At 38.6% G+C, this 20,572-nt stretch overlaps 1 protein-coding gene across 1 annotated transcript in view; it reads right to left on the reverse strand.

The window, feature by feature from the left end:
- Positions 1 to 20,572, reverse strand: part of GPC6 (glypican 6) — a 561,851-nt gene that overhangs the window by 540,012 nt on the left and 1,267 nt on the right. The gene's annotated exons all lie outside the window — the stretch shown is intronic.

Below are 20,572 nucleotides of genomic sequence, written 5' to 3' on the forward strand. Positions count from 1 at the left end.
TCTGGAGGTCATTTAACGCAACCTCCCACTCAAAGCACAGCCAACTGCGGCCTTGTCTAGCCAGACCAGGAAAACCTCCACGGATGGAGATCCCAGAGCCTCGCTGGGCAACCTGCACCAGGGCTGTGCTGCCTCCTAGAGAATATATTTTTTTTAACTGAAGCTTTCAAGCTGCAATTTGTGGCCATTGTCCTTTGTTATATCATCTAGCACTAATGAAGAGAGTTTGGTTTTATTATGTTTGGCACTAGATATCCTTTAAGGAATTATAAGCAGCTATTCCAGCTCCCCTTTTCCTCCTCTTTCTCAGACTAAACAAATTAAATTCTCTCTGATTTTCTTTGTATAACATGTACTATAGGTCCCTGACCATTCTGTAACCCTCTACTGGACCCTCTCCTGTTTCTCCACACCTCTTTTGAAGTGGGAGCCTAAAATGGATGGAGTATTCTAGATGTGGCCTCAGCAGCCACAGGGGTTATAACAGCGGGTTATAATTTCTCTCCACTGGCTATGTTTCTCCTCATATATCCCAGTACACGTGTTTGTCGCAATAAGGCAAAAAGCAAACTGTTCATATTCAGCCTAGCATCCACATTGACCCCTAGGTCCCTTCAGTAGGGCTAATTTTCAGGCAATTGCTTTCCAGCCTGCACGTGGCTTGTCATTCCTAGGTGCAGAGCTTTTGCCTTCCCCGCGTTGAACTTCATGAGGTTCCTGTTGACTCAGTCCTCAAGTTAATCCAGGTTTGCCTTGATAAGCCTTTGGACCAAAGTTCACATTCCTCACGTCAGCCATTTCCCCTAACTTTGTGCCATGTAAAAAGTTTGTTCTGTGTCACCACCGAGGTCACAGATGATGATGCTGAACACTATGGGCCCCAGCACTCGTCCCCTAGCATGCTGGGCACCCTCTCTTCAGCAGCTGCCCGCTGGGCATCTAGCCACTGATCACTGCCCTTCGAGCCTGACAGCCCAGACAATTTTCTGCCCGCATAGCAGTCAGATTAGGCAGCCGGGGCCTCCTCAACTACCAAATGAGAACACTGTGGGAGTCGGTGTCAAAAGCCTTACCAAAGTCAAGGTATATTACCTCCACGGCTCTTCTCTCATCCGCAGAGCCAGTCATTTTGTTGGAGAGGCAATCAGGTTGTTCAAGCATGATTTGCCCTTGAATGCCTGCCGTGAACACTTGCAGTGCCTGAATGCAGCTGGCCTCACAGTCTTTTAATTTTAACACCTGCAAACTGACAATCTCAGTCCTGCAAGGCTGTTGAACCCCAAACTGATGTTGAAATGACACAGCCAGCACCTGCTGCACTTCAGGACATCATAGATTTGTATTCATTTTTTCAGAGCGCTGTTTCTAGGAATGGCAATAGACTCTGTAAGATCATACTTGCAAATTAACAAGCAATAACAGAAACATTAAATTCCTAAATACCTCCACATCTCATTCTTTGGGGGTGTCTTTTATTTCCCAAATCAAGCCTTAAAACTAAATCAAATTGACTTGAAACTACTGAGTAATAAACAGAGAAAGTGTTTTCAGAGTCATTCGGATGTTCTAAACATTAGTTATGAGATACCCAATTAAAAGCATTCCTTTCTGCAAACTTCTGTGAATAAATGATAACATCTATTCATGTTTACAAGAGTATACAGCTATACACAATACATATACATCTTAGACAGGTTTCCAGGTCACATAAAGGCATATTTGCAGTAATTACTGTTGGTATTTTTGTCAATACCATAATCTCTATTAAGATATTCCACATGCAGCATTTTCAAATACCAGGTTTCATTGTTTCCATTTAAAATAGCATGTTTTGAAATCGTGGCAGGGCTACCTTATAAGACACGCATTTCTGTCATTCAGAGGCAAAGACCAACAGATCAGTTACTGAACAGTAAAGGTCAAAGCATAAATCAATCATTTCACTAATAAGCTATCTTGAAGCAATAGCTGTATAAGGAATAGAAGAACATTTAGCTTGGTATTCTCTGCACAGGTATTTCAAGAGAAAAGGCTCAAGATGACATCCTGATTCCCCTCAGTCCTCTGCGAACAGAGCTTTAAGATGCTGGATATAGCTCAGAGCTAAGTGCTGTAACAGGCAAGTGCTAGGCCAGCCAGCAAACTAATTACATGTATTGTATGCTGTCAGTTGAAGGAATGGACATTGAAGTATGTTTGTAGCATTTGCAAACAAATTTCCTATCATCTTCACCTGTTGAAGACATAGAATACATCTCTCTTTCCAGCTTTCTGGTTGTTTATATTTTTTCTTCCTAAATATTTCTGTCCATAGGACTATGCTAGGTACACCTGTGCTTTCACCTCTGGACTCACTTCTGGTCCTGAGGAGATGCAACAGTTAGTTTCTCCTTTTCTATTGTTTTTACCTGTATGTATTTTTGTTTGCTTGTTTGTCTGTCTGTTTGTTTTATACAGGTATGCTGACATTCTGGGTATGCAGTCACAACTATTTATATCACATCAAGTAAACAGTGATTGTAATAGTTAATTCTATCAGAGAGTATTCTTACCTTTCAAACACCATTATTTAGCAACAGCTGCCACTTTCCAGTACCTGTGATATGAGAACACATTCCTGGAGGACAAATAACATGGCATAGCCGGAGAGAAGGAAGAAAGAGTAAAAGCCAGAAGCTGCCACAAAACGAATTTGCACTTTAACTAAGTGCATGTGTTGTTAAGCAATACCCTTCTTCCTCTTCTGAAAGTTATGAGCAAAGCTGGCTTTTGGAAATCATGCACATGCCAGAAGAAAGCAGCATAAAATCCATCTCCAACCTAAAAGGCTGCATTGTCTTGCCTTTATGAAGAGACGTAGTCTTAAGAGGAGGAATAAGTAGGTACCACTGAGCTGAACTGTTGTTCATTGTTGTTAGGTATGACATGAGGATAACATTGGTTTTCCAGTTCTGTATAGAAATATGGTAAATATAAAGTATTTGGCAACTGAAATAAAATTTCTAATAGAGAAACTGTATTTGAATTCCTTACCTATAGAATCTTTAGTCCGGAGGTTCTGCTTATCAGCTAAGAAGCGCTGCAAAATATGCTGAACTTTAATATTCATTATTTATAGTTAGCTCACTGCAGAATGGTGCCTTGGACAGAATTTACTGGCTAAAATCAGAACCCAGCCAGGCCTAGTGAAATAATATATTTATTTGTTCATTTTGGAGAAAATTTGAGGAAATCAAGGATGAGTATTTATTTACTGTTTTAGAGATATACCAGGCACCTTAATAACCAGTGAGATACAGAAAATGGAGTGGTCAATTCAGTAATGGTATTCATGGAAACAATTTTACTGCCAGCCAACCTCAAATGTTTTTATGAACACTGAATCTAGGAAGGCCACAAGTCTACTGCAATTTGGTAACATATCTGAAGAAAAAGGCTTGCTTCATTTGATAAATAACTGGGGTTCAATGATCCACTTTAGCTGTGGGAAGCTGGCATGAAGTTGCGTAGCAGAAATTTGATACGAGAGCACTGTTTTTTTGAAAGATCAACGATGGGAGGAGGTTATGGCAGAATTTCAGCAGTCTAATTAGTTATGTTAGTAGGACATCCCAAAGAGCTTGTGTCAGAGAAAGAATGGGTGTTCTTTTCAAAAGAATCATCTATTAATCACCTGGAAGAAGGAGTAAACAGCACATTAATTAAATTTGTAGATGATCCAAAAATGGGAGGTGCTGCAACAATTTATATAGAGGTAAGACAAAAAGCCTGTAGTGATTGAAAATAAAAGTTGGCAGTCAGTAGTGAAGTAGGTTCTATCTAGAAAAATACAAGTGAATGCATTTAAGACAAATAAGAAAAAATTCAACAGGAATACCAGGGGAAAAATGACCTGAGGGTAATAAATGTAATGTGAATGTGTAACACAGCGTTGCAGCAAGGAAAAAAATGAGTTTCATTTCATAAGGCAAAGGACATTGTAAACCAGAAACCCCTTCTATGGCAACATGGTGCACTCACTGAATATTGTATATAGGTCTGGACACTTCTACACCAAAAACCTGAACTGAAAGGAATTTACAAAAAAGTAATAAAAGTGAGTATGAGAGAAAATTAAACTCATGAGAGAAAATAAAAAGAATTCTTGCTTACAGAAAAAGCTTGGCTCAATGAAAATCAAGAAAAACTGTGACTTTCTCTAAAAACTTTATGGCATTAACATCAAGACAGGTGAGGTATATCTAAGGGTCTGAGACAATGCAGATGAAAGCAGCCCTTGTTCCATTAGCAATTTTGTTGCTACCAAATTGTGTGACCTCAGGAAAGTCAGATTACCTTTATGTGCCTCAGTTTCTTCATCATCTTTATAGTTATATGAATATTATAAGAATATTTTCTTAGTTCACAGAGAAGTTGCAAGACTTTAATTGACTAATCTTGATTTAAATTATTAAAAAAATTAAGAGAAAATATAAATAGTAGAATGAAAATACATGGGTGAAAACCAAAATATGTCTGAGATACTTTCACACACAGAAGAACTGTCAAGATCTGGATAGGTTAAACTGCTTAAAAGAATAAGTTAACATCCTTGTGGTTCAAAGGTTTAGGAATATGTGATTTACATTCTTATTTAACACCTATGATTTCCATCTCTGTCACTCTGGGACAATGATTCTTTGCATATTCATCCCCCTGTGAATAATATGTATGAAGTCTTTCTTTGTGGCTAGAGAGAATTACATATTCGTTAAAATATGACAATGCAGGACAACTCTGCAAAATCTGAATACAAATTTTCTTTTCAGCAGAGTGTCGTGAGTCTAATTTCAGAAATGTTTGAAGCAGATGCAGATTTGAAAACAAGCCCTGTCATTCAGAGAATGAATATGCAATTCATAATTGTCTTTTTTGGTAGTGGATGGGGTAGGGGATAGTATTTTTCAGACCATGTTAATTTATCTACTGAATTCTAATTGCTAAATCTGTTTTCAGCCTTTCTTCATATCTTACCTAAGAGGAGGTGTCAACATTAACAGGAAAGCCTGAAAATCCATAAGCATGTTCTATGTTCAACAGCTAAAATATGACAGATAGATTTACACCAGCATCAGAAGAAGTTGTATTTATTAATTATCTGTGCGACTAATCTCAGAATCATGCATTCACAAGGAATGTGGCCTTAGAAGTGCTCTACTCTCTAGGCATTTCCAAGCCATTCCCCAAATTCCTTCCCAAATGGCACTGAACTCTTTGGAAAAAAAACCAGATTATTTTCTTTCCCCTAGTCATACAAACTGGGATCATTGCTGTAAACTTTGAGCTGCCCTGGTTTACTCAATAATTAAGATGGCAAACACAGAGAAATGAGACTTATTTGGAAGACAACTTCCCTCCAAGGAGGAAACAACCTAGTAATGAATAGATGGTAAAGATTCAGGGATAGAAAAGTTGTCATCCACCTTTATTATTTAATGAACACTATCGTCTTATTAGAAAATGTAGGCTGTTTCCATTGTAAAGCACAGCACACCTAGGTAAAACCTAGATCTATTTCCTGAAGAGACTTCAAGTCAATGCCCCAGCACTATATAAATGTGATACTCCATTAACTCACACATGTTTTGCAAACAGAAGCTGAGAAGAAACCTTTTAGCTGTTGCAGAACTTGCTGCACTTGTTCGTAGATGGTCTATTAGCAAATTTGATAGTGTGCTGTTTCGCTGGGTAGTCTAATAAAGTCTTTTAAATAGACTAAGTGGTAAGGCATTGGTGGGAGCAGGGTCTGGTCTTTTCCTAGGAGTTTGAAATGTGCATTGGTACTTTGATGTTTTTATGTCACAGCTGAACATAAGCAGACAGCCAAGCACTAAGTTATCAAGTTTCTCCTTCTCAAAATTTCCACCTCCTAATTTTGTTAGCCTCTCGACAGTATTTTGTTCTTATCCCCAAGAGTTACTTGCCATACTACATGGCCAGACCACTGAATTTTAACCTACCTCTCTCTTTCTATCCCTTCCTCCCCTTTCTTTTATCTGAAGAAATCATGGCACATTTTTGCTGATTTAACAAGCTAAACCGGTTTAGTTGGTTTAAAGATGGCTGATGGTATGCATGAACATCACAGTGAGGTGACCTTGTGGTTGATCCTAAACTTCAACATCTAAAATTCTTGAACGATACAAGTTTAACTATAACCAGCCTAAACATGTTCATCATATTAATGAAGGACATTTCAAGTGAGAAGGATATGCAAGGTCTGAGTAGCAAAAGGAGATTTTGGAAAAGACAGGAGGAAAGAACCTACACCTAGGAACACTGAGGTCCTGTATACGAGTCATATACAAGAAAAATAAAGGTCACTCATTCAAACAAGAGTAACTTTAGGCAGTATCTTTTAAATCTTTGCAAGCAGAAGTAATTTAAATTTTTTCCTTTTTCAGTGGCAATTTATTCTTTTAAATGATTTTTAATATTTTGATTTAAAAATGTACTTGTTACAAAGATGTCTTGTTTTGCTCTTTTATCTGTGCCCCCTCTAGCCATCAGAAAATTGTCTAGCTACCAGTATGTCTAGTAATGGTTCAACACTTAGAATGCAAGATCAATATTCATCTCCTTATGTTAAAAAAAAAAAAAAGAATTTTTCTGTAAGCCACAAGCAAAAATACTGAGCAAGCAACAAACAAGAAATAAAACATGGCCACAGTATTAACTTTTTAATTGCACATGGGCATGAACGCACTGCACAAACTCACAAGCAATATTATCACCTGAGTCTCAGTTTGAGACCTGCCAATAGAATGTCCAGGGATACCTTCTTTTGCACACTTATAGCACTGCATTAGGGATGCACAAATCATCCCTGTAAATGGTCACTGGGTCTGTGCTTTTTCCCCCTAATGCTGCATTTGTTTTTATTCCAGAAATTACATAAAAAGCCCCTCACATCACTGCTAGTCCTAACTTAAATATGGATTATAGCTTTCCTGGGTATGCTTAAAGTAGTAAAAATAAAGTAATACAATACAGATTATCGATAAGGGCATTGCCAGTCTGCATAGTAACGCATTTTCTGTTTAGGGAATTTGTAAAAAGCAGCATTAGAGAAGCAAATTAAAGAGATCAAGACATTAAGAAATTTTAGTCAAACCAGTAAAGTGCTATTGTTTTTATGCTGTGCTAAGATTGTTTCCTTTCAAGCTGTGCATTTGAAGGCCTAATTACAGATACTCCTTGCATTCTGAAGTCTCTTTTGAGTTGAAGAGGAAGAGCAGGTGCCAGGAGGAGGGCAGATTTATGTACTACGTAAAACTCAACAACAATAAACTTAAAAACTTCCTGCTGGTAAACAGTCTTCAGGTAACAGCCGCCTTCTCCTGCTCATACCTTTAGATGATTTACCAGACCCTGCAACCTTTGACAAATAAATCCATTGACTGCAATGGCAATAAAGCCCTGCGGATTGCCCAGTGGGAGACCTTTGCTGAGGCGGCCTTCCTCGGGCCACCAGGTTTCAATGCTTGTCCATCCCTTCACGGGACGAAAGCCACCATAAAAGTATAGTCAGTTCTCATCTGTCCTTCTCTCACCTCTAATCTTCCCTTCCTCTTCTGCATCGCTCTTCTTCCATGCGCCTCTTTAGAAACAGATGAACAAAACCATTTCCTCCTAGGCATATCGCTACAACAGTGATAAAGTTTTAGCAGGCAACCTACTGATGCGTAAGTAGAAAAACAGATCATGGAGGAGAAACACATCTCTCAGCAATGTAACTACATAAATCACGACCATAGTCCAGGTGAAGGTGAGGATAAGGAGTTTTATTTCAAAGTGCTTTTTAAAAAATGGTGGCCACAACATTGCTTTGGCTTGCTGCATTTTATTTTATGCATTAGCTGAAAATGCAATTGATCCCCATGCAAAGGCCTGGCATCAAGCCTGCGTATATTTAGGTCCAGCACAGACTTATCCTTGGGCTAAGAACTGAATAGGGATTTTTCTAGTTTTATGTACCGCCATGGATTTCAGTGCATATGAAAGAAAGCAGTTCAAAAAACCAGTCACATTAAGGAAGAGAATGTAGGAATGTAAGATGCCAGAAAATCCAAATAAATCCCTTTGCTTTTAGGCTTCCCTGTGAACAGTTAAGCATGATATTATCCTGGCAAGAACAGTATCGTGATGGCAAGAATAGTATCGTCTCTCTGGCTCTCTTGTTAGAACTGGTCAATTATTACTTTGAAGTAACACTAGTATTTTTTTCCTTTTCAAGAACTACGTAAAAATCAGAGAAAAATAGAATTCAGGTACACTCAGACTCCTCAGACCAGTAGTACCTTCCTTCCACAAGGAGCATTATTAAAGGGCCATTTGAAAACTCTTTCCTGTTTCTCTTTCACTTTCCAAAGCCTCTCCTATTTTCACGATATTTTGTGTTGGCATAAAAAGAATTACTTATACAAGGGTATGCAGGTTTAATAAGGCAGGTCCTGATCCAATGATCGCATCTATACAGAGATTGCATGACACTGAAACTGCTAAAAATACTAAAGATATGCCCATAGTTATTCAAGGAGTCCGATACTGTGACTATAAAATGTGAGGGGAAGAAAAGCCTGTTGTAGGGTAATTTCCAGTATAAGAGCTGTATAAATTCTTAACTTAAATTTCCTTAATGATCACTTGATATTTAACATCTCATTTTTATTTAACAGAGAAGTTGTAACATAGGGATCGCTATCCTGCAAGGCATTTTATTTTATCCCTATCTTTATCCCTTACGTCACCATACAACTTGCTTGAGAAGCTAGTCTCTGGCAGTGGACTGCTGAAAAAATGTAACACACTAAAATAACTTCAGCTTGGACACAAGCTTCCACAGAATACTAATTTATTTGTTTCAGTCCACTTACTGGCATTTGGAGATATATCTATGCCCAGTGTGAAGAGTGTGACATAGACATGGATTGATTGATATTTAAATAGTACAAATGTGTATCTGCTAAATAATATCTTTAAGTCGATAGAATGAACAGAATGAAATTGAATCTTTGCAATGTCTTAATAATTGGTATTGATAAAATGATGGCTATGCCAAAACATTAGAAGAATGGTTAATGAGGAATGTGTTGGAGGACTCTGTTTATTAACGACATTTCGAGAACAAATCCCAGGAAGCATCCTAAAGACAGGCATGTGTGATATTGGGTATACCTCAATAGCCTATTTGGAAAACTGTTACTAGCATCACTCAGCTCTCCATTTCTTCTCCCCTATCTCCAAAATGTTCTCATGCCACTGTGATTTTTCAGGCATGGCACTTCAAGCTCCACATTGGCACAGAAAAATGCCACATGTGGTATAGGGTGCACTATACAACTGGGGAGTAGTTAAGAAGGTTGTTTGATTTAGCAGCATCTTGCCTCTGTCTGAAATGTCTCCATTCCCATTGATTGTGTTGCTAGAAGAAGAGTCTAAAGAGTAAACTCCAGGAATGATTGGATTCTGGGTTAATGTGGCAAAACTGGACCAAGTAGGATGTGGTAATGTAATGAACCTCACTAAACATGGAATTTTCACTGGTTCAAGTTTCCAGCTAATAGAAACAAACAAAAAGAATCTCCTCTCCTACTGATGCACAATTAGATGAGAATGATCAAGCCTGTATACCTTTATTTAGACTTAAAATCCAATGTGTGAATAAATAAATCATAACTTTTAGAAGCTGCATACCAACATGCTTAAAAGTGCACAGTGGTCTTTTAAAAGATCAGATCATGTATGTTATTGTATCAAAACAGGAAGCTGGATCTCAAAGATAAAAAAGATAAAAGCCATAAAAAAGATGGCTTCTGGGCATCACACTAAAACCAAGACCAATTTCACAGCTGTAGCTCTCCACTAGCTGTAGCTCTCGTCACTAGGCAGCAGATCCCAGCTAGCTGGGTTTGGGTAGAGCCCCAAAATGATCCTGAGATGTCTGAGACTCTGATATCCACTCCTCATAGCCTAGAAGCATCTTCAGCTCATGGCCAGTACTGAAACTTAGGCACCAGAGATGGTGAGACACGTTCCCCCTGCAAGTTATTTAATGAGAGCTTAAATTAGTATGTTATTTACTTGTAGGAGTGCAAGGAAAATTATGGCGATATATACAACAGCAGACACTGAAAAAATACTACTTTCCTGGGAGTGTTTGAGATTTGCTTGTAAAGCTGATCAAAGCGTTAACAACAGAAACTTGTAAAAATTAAAAATGCAGTGGTGATGCTTTTCACAAATTCATAGAATTTCACCGTGCCATAAAATATGCTATTGCAAAAAAGTTTATAATAATTTGTTTCCTCATTTTTAAATGCAGTTGCAAATAACTTGAAGATGTCCCTGCCCACGGCAGGGGGGTTGGACTAGATGACCTCTAAAGGTCCCTTCCAACCCAAACTATTCTATGATTCTATGATTCTATTTGAAATCCTTCAAGATACTTGAATTTACTGAAATTCAAAACTAAATCTGTATAGCGTTTTGTTGACATGAAATACATATTTCAACTTCAAATCTTGCTTCTTGTTTTGTGTGGTGATTGAAACAAAGTGTTTTCATCAAGAAATTGCTTCCAGCTTTTGAAAATTAAACAACCCAAACAGTCGTTATTTGCTTAGTCTTAATAGTTAATTGCTCTAAGAAAATAGTAAATTTCTTAGTCTGTATTCCTTCACATGCAAGCTTCTCGCATTTTTCCCCTCTAGAGATTTTACATGCTCCAAAAACTAGTTAACATCAAGCAGAGATCATCTCGTCTTCCAGCAGTTACTCCATGGTGCTACCAAACTTTGGTTCAACTTTTATACAAGTATGTATAAATTGATGTCTTCCTTAAGCTGCACACCCCTATGAAAATGCTTCAATGTGAGAAGAAGGAAAAGGCAGATAACAACAGAATTTATTTCCTCAGCGCAGTTTTAGTACCTGCATAGTCAAGTTGCTCTTATTGGAGTAAAAATTAAATCACATACGTTGTACCCACTCACTGAAGTTAGTACTCAACAGCTACCTCCTGTTGCCTTTTTTTGGCCATAATCTTGCTGAGATTTCATTGACTGAAAATGTCCTACATTACTGAAATGAGCTGTTTTCACCTCCTTCCTGCTTCACATATGTTTAATGTTTTCACTACGAGTGTAGCTCTTCAAGAGCAAGGACAGCCTTTTAGCTGTGTGTTGATGAATCTTCTAATTCAGAAACAGCAAATGGCTTCTAGATGCTCCCATGATACCACAAAAAAGTATCAATTCACAGTAAATAATTTCACCTAAGAATGTTAAATTAATAACCTGCCATATATTAGACAAGATATATTTCAGGCCTTAAGGTTTTTTTGTTCATTTTATTAAAATTCTTGGTATAGCTTCAAAGCACAGTTCAAGCAGCAAGGGTGTCCACCATCTGTCTCTTTGCTAATATGAAGACTATCTTCCACAAAAGCTGCATCAAGTTACCAATCTAAGATGGCTGCTGTAAGATATATACTGTCCTTTACATGATTATCGTCATGATTATATATGATTATATATCTGATTAATAGATATGATTAATATGATTATTATATATATGATTATACATGATTAATAGATAGCTCATGTCACAGTATTTTTGGTCCTACCTCTCTTTCTCCCCCCTTCCCCAGCTAATCACCTGCTCTATGCGTTGCCTTTACAGTATCACTGCTGTTAGTGATAGGTAACTGACCCGCACGTCGCTGAAACATTCAGCTGACGTTTCAGTGATAATATCACTCTGAATGCCTAAAGCACACAGGTTACAACTAGAAGAAAATGAAGGAGTTGATTTCTGATAAAGCTTGTAAACGAATCTATACATACCCCAGAGTAAAGTGAGCATGTGATGCATATATAATAAACACGTTAAGCAAAACCATTTCAGTGTAACTTGGAAAAGATGGGAAAGTTGAAAATAAATATCCCAATTTATGTAAATATCCCCAGAAGTGAAAGAGTGGGAACTGTATCAGTAATATTCAGAAAAAGAATCCATAAAAAAATTTATGGAGAATCAGTGAAATTTAGTGTTCCAATATATTTAGGAAAATTGGAACATTTCAATAATCTAGGTGCCTCCATCTATCGAGCCATGCATTTTTTTACGTCCCAAGATTTCAGAAACGATACCTGAACGTTCGTGCACAGTACCAACAAGCAAGAAATACAGCGGTACAGATAACCTGGTAGAGTTTATATCTGGGTGATCTGCTTTCATTTTGCCCGTAGCAGCCTGCAGCGGCAACTGCTCTTGTTATGGCGGTGTCACATTGAACAACAGTTGCGCCGCAAGCATGGTGTTACGCTAACCAGCTTGCCCGCACAGCGTTTGTCAGCCCTCACCAGCACTGAGTGGGGCTGCCCACACAGAGACCGACTGCTACTCCTCTCTACCACCACCTACACAGACAAGCAGCTAGATTGCTCTGTGGGACTGTAGGCAGCATATGTTTATTTTTACCTTTCAGCTACCGGTATAGAATGAGAGCTAATGTATAGCAAGAGGGGAAGACTTCAGAAGCAATACCCCTGTGCCACATCTTTCCTATCTTCTTCCTGAAGATCTGGTAGCTCTGATTTATATATGCAATTTTCATAGTTACCATGAAGTATAGCACGAGTGGACCTTAGTATGCCTGTTTTTACACTATCTCTAAAAGTACACTTATGGCACATAGGCATATAGTTCTGCCCTAAAGGATCTATCTTACTGCTAAAAGTGACATTCCTATGACACTCCTCCCAGAAAAAGAGCCATTTCCATATTTTTCTGGTAAACCACAGAGCAGAAGTAAAAGGAAAAAACAAAACTTTAATTTAAAATAAACTCCAAAAAGTCTTTTAGATAAGCAGAGATACAGGGACAGAGATTCACTACATCACTTTTCAAATATTCCAGGATCCTTTTCATTACATACTATTTTAAGTTTGCTTTTAATTTCCCAGTTGTTTGGACACACAGGCAAAAGAATTAAGAAGGGCAGCAAAAAGACAACAATGCCTGTGTATTACAGTCAAGAGATTCATCTAAAAAATAGTATTTTTGCATTTAATGAGGGTTGAGGACAACAAATGAGAAATTATAAGGCTACAGTTCCTATTATCCAGGGTGCTGACACTATATACAAATACCCTTGTTTTGTAGCTTGGTTTTTATATACAGTCCCTATTTTTGATTCTTACAGCCTGGTTGTGTCCTTGCTGTGTGTCAGGTGAGCACCTACCATCAGAGTAAGAATCAGGTATGGGTACAGAGCCTCTGATGGCCGATTGTCAGGAGACTGACGTCCTTCATCAGTCTTATGGACTTGAGGCTGAGTCCTTTATTAATCCTATTCTTGTCCATATGCATATGAAGCATCTTTAAGCGCAGGATTTTTCATACTTGCAAATCAGTAATTTTACTTACTGTTTAGTATTTTTAAGGCTTGGTCACTAAGTTCCAAGTGAAACAATTTCCACCATAAAATATTAAAACCATAAACTATTCAGAGCTTCAGCGAAGATTAAATGTCATTTGAATTCAACAGGACAGCGTTTTTTTCAACCAGCATAAGATAATAACTGACCACCATAGTGCTTACTTGCCTCAATATTTTTAATGTCTTTTTCCCCACAAAATATACAGAAAAAACCAGAGGATGACTTTTGTAAAAGAGGCAAATAAAGCACAAAGAGAGCCTCAAAAGTGTTTTAGATGTTTCACTCCTTTATTCCGTTCCTTGGGGTGGAATTTATCTGCACAAATGTGTAAGTAAGTCCACAGTACAGGCATCTATGTCTGAACTAAATGCCCTCTCTAATCAATATAGAGAAATAAGCACTTCAGGGAGAGATTTTTCCTGACTTTAGACCAGCATGACTTGCACCTATCATTCCCTATCGACTACCGAGGGCAACTACAGGAGTACCCTACACTGCGGACATCTAATATTCAGCAAAGCAAATTCTGCTTTCTGTTTAACAGGAAAAGCACTGGATCCCTGCCCTCTCAAAGCCTGTTTCAATTTGGCTATACCTGGACAACATGCTTTCTAACGAGATTCATTTGAGAGTGGGTCATGTCCGCCTGTTCCAGCACAGGGTAGCAGCTTGTCCTTTGCTTTGCAGCTTCATAAACCTGATGCAGCTGGTTAGAAGATTACATGCTCCACTGACCAGCTGCACTTAGCAAATGAAGCTGCGGAAGAGCAGAGAGTACAAGCCATCCAAATGCACGAAGCGCATTTCCAGCTGCAGGGAGCGTGCAGAAGACACCACTTCCCACAGCGCTGACTTTCAGTACGGGATTTGACCAGGTTACAGGAATTTGCACCCCTGGCTGGAAACCGTTCTTACTACTGGGCCAATACTTCCTTTCCAAGTTTTGTAGGCTTGCCACCTCTCCTTTTTTGGTTAATTTTTAAAAAATAATTTATTTTGTTCTAATTCACAAATTTTGACATATGTGAAACTGATAAACAGTCATCTCAGCTTACAGGATTAGACCCTAAAATCATTTGTAGGTAATAGAAATTCCTCTTAGGCTATTATCAACTCTGATAGGATTTGGATCAGGTGTAGAATATTTTATTTTCAAATTAGAGTCTCCTGTCAAATATAAGCTAAGGGATCTTTTATCAAGAACTCTGTAAAGTTTAGAAACTTGCGCCAGATGTCTGACGAAGGCTTGCAAACAGTTCCATATTACAAGCCAGCAGATGTTACCTTTTTTTAAGGTTCTAACTGCTCTAAGGCCTGTATTTTGGCAAGTGCCCAAGTTAGGTAGTGTGTTAAAACAGTAGATGAATTATACGGCAACTGTGGCCCTGCTAGCACTGTTACAGCCAAATAGTTGTAGAGTTTTAAAAATCCACCTGTCCTGCAATGGATTTTGCATTTGATGGGAAACACATTGCAAAGTGACACTGAAATCTTACAACACAAACAAAGAAAACAAAACAAAACACCACCACCTTGCCCAAAACTAAAAAACAAAGTATCTGGTATCCCAGCTTTCATATGGTGGAGCCTATGTTCTGTCGCAGACATGGCAGCACTGGAATAATATGAGTAGTTGCATAATGTACACAGATTATGCTATATGTATTTGACTTTCCCACACTCCTTAGAAGCCTCCTGCCTCCCAAACAGGTCTGTGGAAAAGGCAGACCTTTCTGATTCCCCGCTTCCATAAAACAAAGAAACAAAGCAAAAATCCTCCTGTGAAAACCACGCCCTTTCACATTCAAAGTAAGCAAAGCACGAAAAAAAAAAAAACTGAAAGTCCATCCTTCACCCACTGACCACGACAGCACCAGTGCACAAGCGGGCTCCTGTGCTGTTGCACTCCCCCTCCTCTGCAGAAGTCCACGGAGCTCAGTGCGGCTCCAGGCACGAGCTGGGGCTCAAGCTGGACTGGCAGGCTGGGCAGCAAGGGTGGGAGGAAGGAGGAGCAGAGGGCAGAAGGCTTGCATTGGCCACACAACTGAACCTCAGTGTATTCCGACTTCCAGCATCTCCCTTATTTTACTTTCCATGCTTTTATTGCCAAGTTTAATGAGATAGTTGTACCTGGCTACAAACGTTCATCTCATTGAAGAGTTCTTACTTTGTTGGAAAGCAGCTTCACAAAATAAGTTTTTGTCAGCTCTAATATCAAGGAAAGATTTATAAACACTATTTTTCCCCAAGTTCTTTCATAAATTGTGCAAGAAAAGAAAAGGGAATACAGGGTTTCTGGGATGCTAGCTATTCTTGCAGGTATTGTTTTGGAGGATTATCTTTGAAACTTTCTTTCCTGCCCTGTAATTTACACGGCTACTGCTGGTAATGACTGTAAGAAATATAAGCAGCACTAATGGGTATATATCACTGTTCTCCTAGACTGTAAAAAAAAAAGGAGCATGAGGAATGATGACCCTGTAAGACAGATCAATGCAGCTACAGATTGGTTCTTGTGCTATTCAGGTTATTTTCCTTAAATGGCATCATGCCTCACACATTCTGCTGAAGGCTATCCATATCCATTCAAGTTCATGATAGCTATCCTTAGATATTCTTTCATTTTTAACACCATTACCAAGACTACTACTGTATTTTTTTTAATGAGAATGAGGACACTGTCTCTTTTATCAGGTTCAGATCTATTTAGCTTAAATTAAAATATTTGCTATGATTTTCCTATAGTTATTCAAAGGATTAGTGAGAAAGTGTCACTGAACAGCTACTTCTCTCCTCATTAACATTCATGACAAAACCTTCCGGTAGGGCTGGTTTCAGCTGCTGATGGAGCAATACTTAAAAGAAATTGGCTTGTCTGTGAAACAGCTGCTCAGCAATGCCACTATGCAAGGGAATCGGTGATAATAAGATGATACTACTACAGCTACACTGGGAGCAAAATATATGTTAAGCTTCTTTGAGGTATGCAGTGGGGGTCCAAGAATTGGAGCACAATTGCTTGTCTATTGCTAGAAATGAGAAATAGCTGATCATTACATGTCTGCTTATTTGGATTAGTCCTACCCAAAGCCTTGAGGAAAAAAAAACTCCGTATCTGCTGGAACTCTTTCACTTCCTGTCTGCTGGAAGGGGTTTTTGTTCCTTTTCTTAGTTTTTGGAAGGGTTTGTGAGTCCCATTGCTGAAACAGATATTGCATTCTTTGCTAGGAACATTGAGCACCTACTGTTTCAAAGGAATTTTTCTCATTTCAAGGCTTTCTTTCTTAGGCAAGATTCTCAAGAGAAGATTCCCTGGATACACGTGCACCCATCAGTGAAACTGCAGATAATGATTTTTTTGAAATGACCATCCAGTATGGCAATGCAAGGGCAAATATACAGATGGGGGCAACACAGATGTAAACATCTGAACATAAGGCTCAGCCAAGAAATAATTGGCAGCTGGTATTACATTGTGTAGTGACTCATGCTAATTCACACCAATTGTCTACAATATGGAAACCAAATGAAAAATACTATTGTCAGACCTTTGGCTCTGAGACATCTTCAAACCCCACATACTACGAGGAAAAAAAACACTTAGGAAAAAATGAATCTAGAAGAATGGAGCAGTTAAAAGTCCCAACACAGTGACAGCCCCTTAGAAATGTGGAGGACAAATGAATAACAAATGAGTAAGATTGTACAGGGCTTTAGGATGCAAGAACTGATGGCCAGTAAAAGAAAGACATCATTTCTTCTGATCATAGCTGGTTCGAAAACACTTAATAGTTTCTAAAGTTCTCTGTTAAGAATTTCATATTTAGCTTCTTCAGCTTACAGTTTTTACAGAAATTACTTCTCGTAGATTTGGAAAGTACGCCACTTCAGGTAAAATGAAACATAAAACTGACACAGAAATGATGTAGGAACATTGCCAGCAGGTTGAGGAAGGTGAACCTTCCACTCAGCTCAGCACTGTTAAGGCTGCATTTGGAGTGCAGGGTCCAGGTCTGGGCTCCCCAATACAAGAGAGATATGGACATACCGGTGCAAGTCCAGCAAAGGGCAGTAAGATGATGAAGGGAGTGGACCATCTCTCATACGAGCAGAGCCTGAGAGAGCTGGGACTGTTCAGCCTGGAGAAGAGAAGGCTCAGGGGGATCTCATCAATGTGTATAAACGTCTGGAGGGGGAACTAAAGAAGACGGAGCCAGGCTTTTCACAACAGAGCCCAGTGACAGGACAAGAAGCAATGGGCACAAATTAAAAAAATAGAAAATTCCATCTAAACACAAGAAGACACTGTTTTACTGTGAGGATGGTCAAACACTGGCACAAGTTGCCCAAAGAGGCTGTGGAGTCTCCATCCATGGAGATATTCAAAACCCAGCTGCGCATGGTCTTGGGTGACCTGCGGGAGCTGACCCAGCTTTGAGCATTGGGGGTTAACTAGGCCATCTCCAGAGATGTCTTCGCATCTCAGCCATGCTCTGATTCTGTGATTCTGTGTAAGAATGTGTGTCTGACCAGAGGCTAAAGAGACAATGTTTAAGTTACAGCAGATTGAGTTTCCTTGTAGGTTAGATCATGAATAGGAATCTGGGGCAAAATCCTGAAAAGGAAAACAGACCTCAAATTACCTCTCAAAATGGAAATCAGAAAATCATTCCATCTATGCTTAAGTGTATGGATGTGGGACAGAAAGCAAATAAAATAAAGGGAAGGCGTATGAAGGTTAGATCATAATTCAACAAAGAGTTCACATACCCTGGAAAGTCTTACGTTGCAAAGATTAGCATTACCTTAAGACATGCCTGGTACAGAAGAAAAAAAAAGAAAAGAAAAAATCTACAAGACCTTCCATTTCCCTTTCAAGAGTTTGCAAAATGATCTAAATGTCTGCATGAGCAAAGAGGATGGATGGCAGCAACACTAGTTTAAATTAACTCCTCACAGAAGCAATGCTTATATACTACCTCAACATTACTTAAATGTTCATATATTCTGTTATTGTTTAGATATGCTGCTTTTGATAAACACAAGTCCTGTGCACAACTTCCATAAAATCATCACAATTGGCTGTATTTGTTTTGTTATTTGTGGTGTACTAGCATCAAATGGCAGAATCATTTATCAGAATTCCCTTGTGTGATCAAAGTACCAAATTACAACAAAAAAAGGATGATTCTTGAATAGTTAAAACATTGACGTTATCTAACAATCCAATATTTGCTTTGCACCGAAAAGCAACATCCTATTTTAAACTGCAACAAATCTAGCTGGTTTATACTGAAAGACAGCCTATTAGGGGAATATATTTTTCCATTAATGTATTTGCCCTTCTAGAAAGACTAAGCAGTTTTTCCATGTAAGTGAACAACTTTTGAATAGTTTTAGAATAGCATTAAAATACAGAATGTTTACACAAAGTTCAATTGCTCTTTGATAAGACTTCACATTGCAAATTCCCTTTAAAACATCAATGATAAACCAGATGAAACCGCTTGGTCTTTTAATCCAACTTCCTGCAGAGCAGATCCATAAGAATCCCAGAATGCAATATTTACAACAGGTCAGTAACCTTCAGCTATATACCTTACCGGCAGTATTAAGATACAGAATTTCAAGTTACTGAAAAAGCCATAATGTGCTTAAGTTCCTTGCAATACAAAAAGGCCTCAAGTTGCCAAAGAATTATTAAGGTACTGTCTGAGCTCTGTGGTCAACAAGCGCAGCATTTTCAGTAAACCGCAGTGCTCACTGAACACCAGCGATCATCTTGGTTTCCTTCTAGAAAAAGAGAAAGGCCCTGTACGTGCCATAGATGGTTTGAAATGTCTGTTCTGCTTGCATACTCATCTTGTAGTACTGCACACATGTTCTGGATTTTTTTTTAGGTCCTTCAAAGCCAAGTAAAATTTTGAAAATCCACTACATAAAGAGTTCCAACTTCACATTAAAATGGGAAGCAATCACAATGCAGAGTGCTGCACAGTCGTCCACACTGCAGTCTTTCCAAGGACTAAGGACACTTTCTAAATTATATTAGCATCTGATCTGCTGCTGGGGACTTGTCTCCAGCTCATCCTCATATTACACATTTCCCATTCCCTCCTTTTATAATTCATCTTCCCTTCTGTGTCATATTGAGAGAATCAATATTAGAAAAAAAAATCTTTAATTGGATAAAGAGAATGATAGAGAATTACTCTAAGGAGTTAGAGACATCTTCACTTTTTTCTGTATGCGACCTCAGATTTTCGGAGTAAGCTTCCAACTTCAGGGATAACCTTTCCACCATTCTCCTACATGTGTGCATATGGCCCGTCACCTGGGGTTAGCCAGCTTTACTGCACCTGTTTGCAGGCTTTCTACCTACATGTAAAGATGCAGCTCTGCAATCCTCCTTGCAATGCCGATTTACACCTCTTAGTGCCAGACCCTTTCCAACTTACACATATGCAGAAATACTCAAGGGGACACTTTCAACACAAATACTGATTTCATATTTAGATAAAGCCATGATTAAATATTCTGAAGCTCTTTTACTTTTTGCTAATCTGCAGTTTATAAGAAAAGCTCAATACAGTGCAACTTGTAAATACGGACACAACCATAAAAACTGCTTAATGTTCATTATTAAAGACAAGCATTAGCAATTGTGACACTGAGCCCTTGAGGCTGAGGACCAGAAGAGATTGGAGTACTGATTAGAAACAAACAAAACCCCCAAACTGTCCTTGTCAATTCTTTCTAGGTATAAAAGTTGTGTTCAATACTGCTTAAGTGGTTTGCATGACAATGCCTCTCAAATGCAACTGAGTCCTTAGAGTTTGGAAGCCAGAAGCCCTTTAAGAGACTCTGTACATCACAAGAAAATCATGCAGGAAAAAACTACAGCCTTAAGGCTACGACGAGGCAGACTATAAAAAACCTGCTTTGCAATAACAAAAATCATGGGAGACCCACAGTTCATCTTGCAAGAGTGAACGTAATTGCAAACCTAAATTTTGCATGTGAAACTAGGAGACAAAAATTATAAACCTCTGTATGCATATCTAATCTCTTTTTTCAACATCAGCCAA

This window comes from Pygoscelis adeliae, unplaced genomic scaffold (assembly GCF_000699105.1).
Source record: "Pygoscelis adeliae isolate BGI_AS28 unplaced genomic scaffold, ASM69910v1 Scaffold56, whole genome shotgun sequence".
In the NCBI taxonomy this organism is placed as follows: Eukaryota; Metazoa; Chordata; class Aves; order Sphenisciformes; family Spheniscidae; genus Pygoscelis; species Pygoscelis adeliae.